This window comes from Aristolochia californica, unplaced genomic scaffold (assembly GCF_029961685.1).
Source record: "Aristolochia californica isolate CCGP_79_NKW_82.1479 unplaced genomic scaffold, dmAriCali1.0.hap1 SCAF_2, whole genome shotgun sequence".
Lineage (NCBI taxonomy): Eukaryota > Viridiplantae > Streptophyta > Magnoliopsida > Piperales > Aristolochiaceae > Aristolochia > Aristolochia californica.
In genome coordinates this window covers 45,912,201-45,921,473 of record NW_027181881.1, presented here as the reverse complement: position 1 = coordinate 45,921,473, position 9,273 = coordinate 45,912,201, and positions in this window count along the sequence as shown.

The following is a 9,273-nucleotide window of genomic DNA, read 5'->3' as shown; positions in this document are numbered from 1 at the left end:
TTTAATTATCCCATTTTTATAATTAATTAAACTAATCATTTTAATTTTTGTAAAAAATATATTATTAATTAATACTACGTACAAAATTAATCTTCTGTTATTAATAAAATAATATTTTATTTATTTAGTATATTCATTTTTTAATTACTGTATTAAATTAGTGAGTTAATAGTCGTAATTAAAATATTGTTAAAGTAAACATTTGATCAACTATTTTGGTTTAATTATCCCATTGTTATAATTAACTAAACCAATGGTTTTAAATTTTGTGGTAATATATTATTAATCAATAATACGTAAAAATATATATTGTGTTATTGATAAAATAATATATTTATCTATTTATTATTTTTATTTTAATATTGTATTAAATTAGTGTTTTTTAATGTTAAAATATATCTTATGTTATTAAAAATTAATTCATTTATTTATTATATTCGCTTATGTTATTTTTTACTTTATTTTTTATAATTTATTAAAATCACACATAATTATTATATTATTTTATAATAAATTATAATCATTAATTTATATATTAATATATTTTAATACCACATTAAATCACTTATTTGTGTAGTAACCATGTTTATTTTGGTTAATTATTTGTTTAGGTATATATTCTATTTAAGTATATTATAAAAGATTACTTATTTTCTTGTTTACATCATAGTTTTTATTTTGGGGCACTAATACTGGAATCTATTTTCCAGTGCACTTGAACTCGTCTACACTAACACCTAAAGAAGAGTTGAAGTTGAATAAAATCATTACTTTGAATTTGAAGTCTAATTTCAACTTCAAGTTCAATGTTGACTAACTCCCCCCCTTAATTAGAATTCCACACAAGAAAATGAGTTTTATTTAGGCCGTGTTTGGAACACAAATATCTGTTGCCGAACAACAAAAAATACTTTTCTCTCTCATTTATTTTATTTTATTTTATTTTATTTTATGTGGGTTTAAAACAGGCCCCTTAGGAATATATCATGTGTACGAGTTGAAATAAGTCATTTTGGGAAAGTGACTTATTACAGGCAAAGATGTGTCACTTTTATGTAACCAGCCACGAGAGCTGAAGAAGAGTAAAAAAATCAGTAGAGCAACATGAATGCTCGTGTTACCATGTGCTCCCAGCACGGAACATCCCCCTAGAGCAGCGTTCCTGTTTGTTTGTTTAAGAACACATGCCTCGGTAGCAGTACTTCACCTTCAATTGCAGTCGGGTTGCTTTACAACAAATGCAGATTTCTTTTCCACGTTAGAGTCGTTTCTATTGAGCAGTGAGCACGGTGGATATGGAAGCAATCCGCAGCCCACGACATCCACGAAATAAACGCCCCATAGGCATAATATAAAGAGCACAGAATCGACCTTTTGGCTCTTGCCCTTAAAAATAATTTATTCGATTCGGGTCATCTCGATCTCAGCTCAATGGCACATTGGAGTGGCTTTTAATAAGAAATTGTAATATCAAGTTTTAAATCAATTAATTACTATTTGAAAACCATATTTAAAAATAATTATTTATAATTACGATAATTTTAAAAACTTTTGTATTTGAATATTATAAAATTGAGCATTTGTTTAAATATTTTATTTTATACATTTAATTAAATAAAAAAACTTAATTAATTTTCTAATTATTTATTAATTTAAACAAGTTGAAAATTATCTTAGTTTACTGACAGAATAGTTAAATAAAATTATCTTATAAAAATTAAATCAATTAGAGGGCTTTTACAGAATAAAAAATAATATTTTTATTTATATAAATTAATAATTTTAATATTATGTAAGTAAGTAATTATTTAATCATTTTATTTTATATAAATTAAATATAAATTCCTTATTTTTAATATTATATTTAACTATTTTAAGAGTGAAATTTCAGATATTGAACAAGTAATAATTTGACTAACATTTGGATATTATAAAAGTAAGGATTTTTTAATAATTTTGTATATTTAAATAAATAAATAATCTTAATATATATTTTTATTAATTTAAAACAACTTAAAATATATTTTAGTCTAGTTAAATAAAACTATCTTATACAATTAAAACTATAAGTGTAATTTTTTATAATATTAAGAATAGTCTAGATAAATTAATATTTTAAAATACCCTATTTTATATTTATATAAATTTATGATTTTTAATATTATATTTAATTAATATTTTTAGAGTGAGAATTTAGATATTAAAAGCAAAAATTTGATTAAGAATTTGGATATTATAAAAGTAAAAAAAGAATCTTAAATATTTTATGTTTATATATATATTAAATAGATAAATAAAGTTAATTTATTTATTTTAATTATATATTAATTCAATCAAGTTAAAATTTAACTTTAACTTATTAATAAAAAGTTAAATAAAAACTAACTTATAAAATTGAAATCTATTAAAATATATTATTAATAAATTTCTTATGTACTTTCTATTATATTTTTTACTATACACTAACACAAAAAATTACTTTCCACTATTTTTTCCACTGCACACCTAACACAAAAAAATAATTCACTTTCACTTTCGCTAGGTGACTCACTCTCAAAGTGCAGTAACCCCCTCCCTTGTATGGGTATAGAGGAATGGTGTCACCTGCCAAACGTGGTGGGTAAAGTTCTAGAGGGTTGGAGTTGATACTACTATTTATTATGTCGTATATTTTATTCCATAATTGTCTCATCTTAGTAGGCATTAGTCTATTATTTTCTCATTTATGGTCATAGGAGGGATTTCTTTGTGATTTTAGATGGAGTTGGGACTTCCATGTAATTAGTTTTTATATAATTTTTAAGTGAGATTCAAAGTGGGAGACAATGTATCAGTTGTGTCACAAAGGCCCAGGTTTGTCAAATGAGTGCTCAAAAATTAGAAACCAAACAAATTATTATTTAAAGTATTTTTCTATAACAACATACCTAATATTAACGTAATAGGTAGTGATAGATAAATTTTACACAACAAATATGGAGAACTTAACATCCTTTAAATGAAATAAGCTATTTTGTATATCATTTTAGCTACCATTTTGGTATTTTATATCTATTATGTCCATTATTTTATTTTTATGGAATTACAATGTTTAGTTAACAAACGAATAAACGGGTAAATCAATGAAAAATATTTAAAATTAATAAAAAATATATGAATATTTAAAATTAGAAAAAAACATAACAATATGTTTATAATATCTCAAAACAATAAAAAATTGTAATAATACCCTTAATATAATTCGTCAATGGTTAAACGAGTATAGAATATGTTCTATTAGTTTTTATTCTGTTTAATAAAGGTAAAGCAATAAATGAGTAAAATTACTTGATTATATTAGGGGTGGCATTGAGCCAAGCCGAGCCTGAACCTGTCTATGTTGGAGCCGAGCTTGATTTAAATATTTCGAACTCGAGCTTGAGCCTAATAATTTTAACCGAGTTCGAGCCGAACTTGAGCTTCAATATTTATTTAAAACTTTTTAAAAAATACAAGTCTCAAGTTCGTGCTCCAAGCCTCCAACATACATTTAAAACTTTTCAAAAAATACATGTCAAATAAATTGTATATAAAATTATGCAAACATGTTACATAAAATTGGAAATGACCTCTACTTAAAATTGGGCGGGTGGCATCGAATCCAGCTGAGTCCAAACCTTGTTCAAGCCAAACTTGATTTAAATATTTTGAACTAGAGCTTGGCCGACCCTAGCCTCAAACCAAAAATTGTAATCGAACTCGAGCCTAATAATTTGAACCGAGTTTGAGCTCAAGCTCTAACTGAATTCGAGTTTAACCTATATGTAATACTCTATATAGAATATATGTCAAATAAATTATATATAAAATTATGCATACATTTTAAAAAAAAATGATAGGGGATTAGAACACACCAATATCAAATTTTTACTCCAAATGTTGTTTAAATTATTTTGAAAAAATTGAATATGGCCATAAATTTACCATGGCCTCCTTAGTGCCCCTAGTTGAAATTTTATATTCTAGGAAAAACTATAAATATTTTTCCTATGATACGTATTTCCAAAAAAACTTTAAATAAAATCCTATTACTAGTAGTGGCTTATTATAAAATTACAAGAAATATTTTAAAATTTTCTTAGGAAAGTTAAATTGACCTCTTATTGCCTCTTATAGGGAAATAAATAAAAATTAATAATCAATCTAATATATTAATATACTTATCGATAAATTTTTTAATCAAATAAAATGTCAATAACAAAATTGCTATGAAAATTGCCTCATGCTAAAAGTATTACAGCATCAACTATCAAATACTTATTTAAAAATCTATACGGTTTTCTAGCCCATCTTGGCAGGAAAATTTTACTTAGAAAATTATATGATTTTTTTACTAATAATTTTCAATTAGAAAAATGTTTACAAAAAACATGAGACACTAATAATCCCTAGAAACTTATTTATACTAAAATGTATTTTTAATTTCTTCAAGAGCCATGAGGAAAGAGAGTTTAAGAAAAAAACAAATTCACTTTATGATGTCGCACGTACGAAATCATCTTCGCGCACGGAGAGGGGTGGGTTGGAGGGGGGAGAAATTATTTCTTCCCTTAACTTAGGTATTATGTTGGTTTTCCGTCGAGACGAGGAACGACATAACTTAAGTGTTCTGCTGGTTTTTCGTCGAGACAAGGAACGACGCAACTCAGGTATTTTGCTGGTTTTCCACCGAGACGAGGAACGACGCCGAGGAAAAATTTCGTTGGCGACGGAAACAATGGCGAACCCAGACGAGGGGGAAGAAATCGAGTAGCGGCCATAGAATCGGCGGTGACGGAAAGGCAGAAAGCGGCTGACGAGGAGGCGGCCACAACAGCAGTCGGAGGGGCTCGGCGATGACGAGGGGAGAAAAAATTTCCCCCCCTCGCTCTTGGTCCTGCTCCCCGATCCCGACTCCTTTGAATCCACGCCTTTCGTTAAATTAACGAGTCGGATTGCGAGCTTTCGAGCCGAACCTTGATTCGGTTGAGCTCGGCATGTTAATTTAAATGAGCCGATCTTGGATCTCAAACTCGACTCGAGATTCAAGTATATCGAATCGAACCGAGCCGAAATCGAGCCGAGCTTGGTTCGAAGCCATCCCTAATTATATATACGAGTAAAATTTTTTGTTCTATTTTTATTTTTTTAATAATCGACAAAAAAAAACTCGAGTAATTGAATAAAATTGGCACCCCTAGGGAGAGGGGAAAAAACCATCATTCACAAACCCATTGGCCAATCCCAAACACCCTAAAATCCTTGAGGGATTATTGGTGGCAGAAGTACCTCTTAAATGGAATAAGAGCAAGTTATTAAAGGAGTCACTCTATTTAGTGGGGGGAAAGACTACCACTATTAATAGTTAGTTTACCGATAAGCAGGCTGGAATCTTGCCTTGTCTTGACTGAGCTTCATTTATATTAGCCTTGCGTTCGGGTATTAATTGGCTTAAGAAAAACTCCAAACATGATTTTTAGTAACAGAGTTACGATACATATCTTGAGAAATCTCCAAAATTTTCTCTTCCTCTGGGATTTGATAATTTCAAAACCTGATAGGGCTTGATTATGGTTGAAACAAAAGTGTAGTTTGAATTTGGCAACTTTATTCTTTTACCTATCAGATTTATCGATATGTGAATGAGCAACAGATTGGTCTTTACTAATTACATAAAAAAGATAAAGTGAGACTTAATTACATTTAGAGATGTTTAATTTATTTTATCCATGTGATTGAAAAGGATTAATCCAATGTAGAATCGACAAGGGATTAATACAATGTAGAATCGACAAGGGATTAATCTGCCCATGTGGCGCCATTAGGATATCTTCTTGGAGATTTTGGATATTGCCTCACATATTTTTTGGTCTCACATTCTGAGATCTGCTAATCCGGCAACTGATGTGCTTGCCAAACAAGGAACAACCCTCTAATTCTTTGTTGTTAGGGGTTTGCTCTGCTGATTTCGTCCTATTTCCTCTTTTTTGTTAATATATACATCATTTTAAAAAATGATTAATTCAATACTAATACATATGTATTAGCAAATCTGAACTCATCGAGGATGGCGACTTGGCTAGCTAAAATGGAAAAGGTGAGGAAAAAAGAGGAAGAATAGTCGGAAAAGGCAAAACCTTTGTTTCTTGAAGAATTCTTCTTTCTTTGTTGTAATGACGTGAGCATTTGCATGGATGGTCATATCAAACGTGTAACTCGCACCCGTTTGAAACCACCAAAAGATGAAGTTGTGAGATAGCTAATGGTTGATTACCATTCCCTATTTGCATTCTAGTGACTACATCACCACTTCAAACTGAGGTGTAGAAGTGGGAAATCGATGTAAATCTCCCCATTCCACATCGATATCTTCTTGTCAAATGGTAAAAGATTGTAAAGATGTGAAGGCAACACTACTAGTGGCTTCAAAGAGTGGACATGTTTCGACAATGTTGCCATCATTAATCTCATTTCTTCTTTTCCAACCTGCGTCTTCTGTATTATCAGGTTTTCAAGTGTTCATATTCTTCTTTCTTTCTGGTTTTCTCTTGATCAATAATACCCAGAGAGAGAAGATAAAAAAGCCAGGTCTGATGCATGGGCTTGCACTGTCAGATTATGGGCATAAAGTGATTCTCCTTTATCAATTTTGGCTAACCTTAAAAAGCACCCAAATGGGCATAGAAAGAGTTGCATCAGAGGCTGCAAGTTGGGCGGTAGAGACAAAACTGCGAAAGAAAGAACAATATAACGTATGGACTTTCCTATCACGAGAAGATCGTTTTCGATTTGGCTTTTTCTCTGCCTTGCAATGCCCATATTTTCCTATCCATGAAAACATGTCTTTCGTTTTCTCCTTGCACTGAGTTTGCAAATCTTGGGAAAATGCCTAAATACCTACAGAGCGAAAGACATCACCAGAGAATTACTGTTCCAAAATGGGGGAGGGAGAGATCCCTTGGGCTGCCAATCAGTGGCTTGATGGGGAGCTTTCAACTGTCTTATTACTTGTCCTCTCTGTTCTTCAAGTGATTCAGTTTTACAACCAGACTGGATCTAACTTTTCCCTCTTCTCCAATGTAAAGAGCTACGACCAAGGAAGAGCTTAGAAATAACCGACGGAGGCATAGAAGGCAGACTCACCCACCTTCCCCACCTTGTCTCATTTGCAGGTTCCCTGTCTTTTAGTTCACAACCGGCAAAGAAGGAAAACAGCGCCAGTCTCCATGGCTCTGGCACTCAAGCTTGTGATTTGCTCACCAAATTACAGAAAGGAAAAAACAAAAACAAAAAGCCCAGAAAAAAAACTGGATAACGAAAGAAGAGAGGGCCAGTCCTACAGACTTTTTATCTTTCTTTTCTGGTTCAGGGCTCGGACGACCTTAGCAAATCGTCCTCCAAGTTGACAAAGGGCGATCTGTTTCTGGCGCCGGGGGCCAACGCAGGTGGTCTCTCTGGTGATGTATTACTTGAGGACCTTAGTGGTCGCAGAGCTGTGACTGAGAGTGACCTTCATGAGGACCATAAAAGGCATTAAAAAAGCCTGGTTTTGGTGGGACCCTTTACAGAGACGGCCAATGCTGTAATCGTTAGGTATCTCTTTTGGGACAGAATGGCCAACTAAGGGGAACCCTAATAATAGGCATTGCCCACAGTTATTAAATTCCTTTGTGGAAGTTAGAGAGGGGAGAGGTGGGTACTGGGTCCATCTCCCCTACCGAGGCTTTAGATATTCTGCAAGGAAGCCAATGAAAAAAAATTAACGAAAGGCAACCATAGAAATAAAGGAGCAATCGTAATGAAAGGAGAGCTTAAAATTTCACTTTCTCTAATTCTAGACAAATAGAGAATGAGATTTACCCAAATTTTTATACGTTCTCTTAATGTATTTTCGGCTTATTATCGTCGAATTCTCAAACTATGGCAGGTCGGAGATTAGGGTTTCCTACTGAACTGAAACCGGAGAATTTGAAACCAAACAGTGAAGTCTTTGATATACATTTGACTCCCAGGAGAGAACCTAAAATCTGGTAACCATTTTGAGAATTCCCAACACGTTACCACCTGATCTTAAGCTCTTCAAAGTCCACACGCGTATGCCCATTTCCCAGTCAACTACGTAGACACAGGCTTGTCCCCCCATGCATGCACGCGATGACCCAGAAACTAGGGTTGGATGCTTCCTTTGCTTTCACACGGTTTCCCCAGACTCTCTTTCTCTTCATTGTGAAGCCTCACTTGCTCCTTTGTTTCGAGGATGAAAGTGTGTACAGGTTCTTTAACTATCTACATCTTCTTAAGATAAATTTGAAGGGCATAATGTGTTGGCATAGAAGTTGTCTCATGCCTCTCTCTATATCTTAATATCTTCTTTTTCATTGTGGCTCTCAAGTAAGTGTGTAATGGTACTTAAAATCTAAACCTTAAATTCTAATTCTTAAACCCTAAACCCTTCCTATACATACATTAACCCCATCCTTGAATATATAATATTATGATTTTTGAGTCAATGTACCACACACTATATATGAGTTTATACAAATAATTATAAAAAACTTGCATTAGACTTATTACGAATATTTTGCTCTATTACTTGTTAATTTTAATAATCATGGTTTTTCGCCCTTAGACTTGAGGGCGTGACGTATCATGCCTTGCCACGTAAAGCAATCCTAAAAATCACATATGCTTACACCGTTAAGTATGAAAAGAAAACATAGCAAGGTAAAAGGGGAAAGTACCTCGCGCTACTAAAAGCAGACAACGCTTTGTTTGCTGTCTTTTTAAAAAAATTAACTTCACTAATTAATGGAATAAGTAATGTTCGCTACTTGATCTAATGTTAAACATTGATTTAATAATGTTTTATTTTCTATTTTTGTTTTTCTTTAACTATTATCTTTTATTCATGGCCTTCTATTCATGCTTGGGAGTAAGCAATTGATGTTCATTTCTTTATTCTACCATTAGTTATTTCAAGTCATATTCACATATTCAAATAACAATATAGTTTTTCCATTTGATAAAGAAATTCAAAGACATTAATAGGAATTGAACTCATTTCTACATATGAAAACACTTGATTTAGTGTGGCCTAAGATGTATCTTGCAGTACAATTATTTTTCTATTTTCCCTTCCCCCTGAACTAAGGTTTTTTTCGGCCAAGCCTATCTTCACTTTAAGTGGGATAGAGCAAATTGTGTTTTTAACTCTGTACCACTATGTTACGTAAACTAATTTTTAATATATCGGAG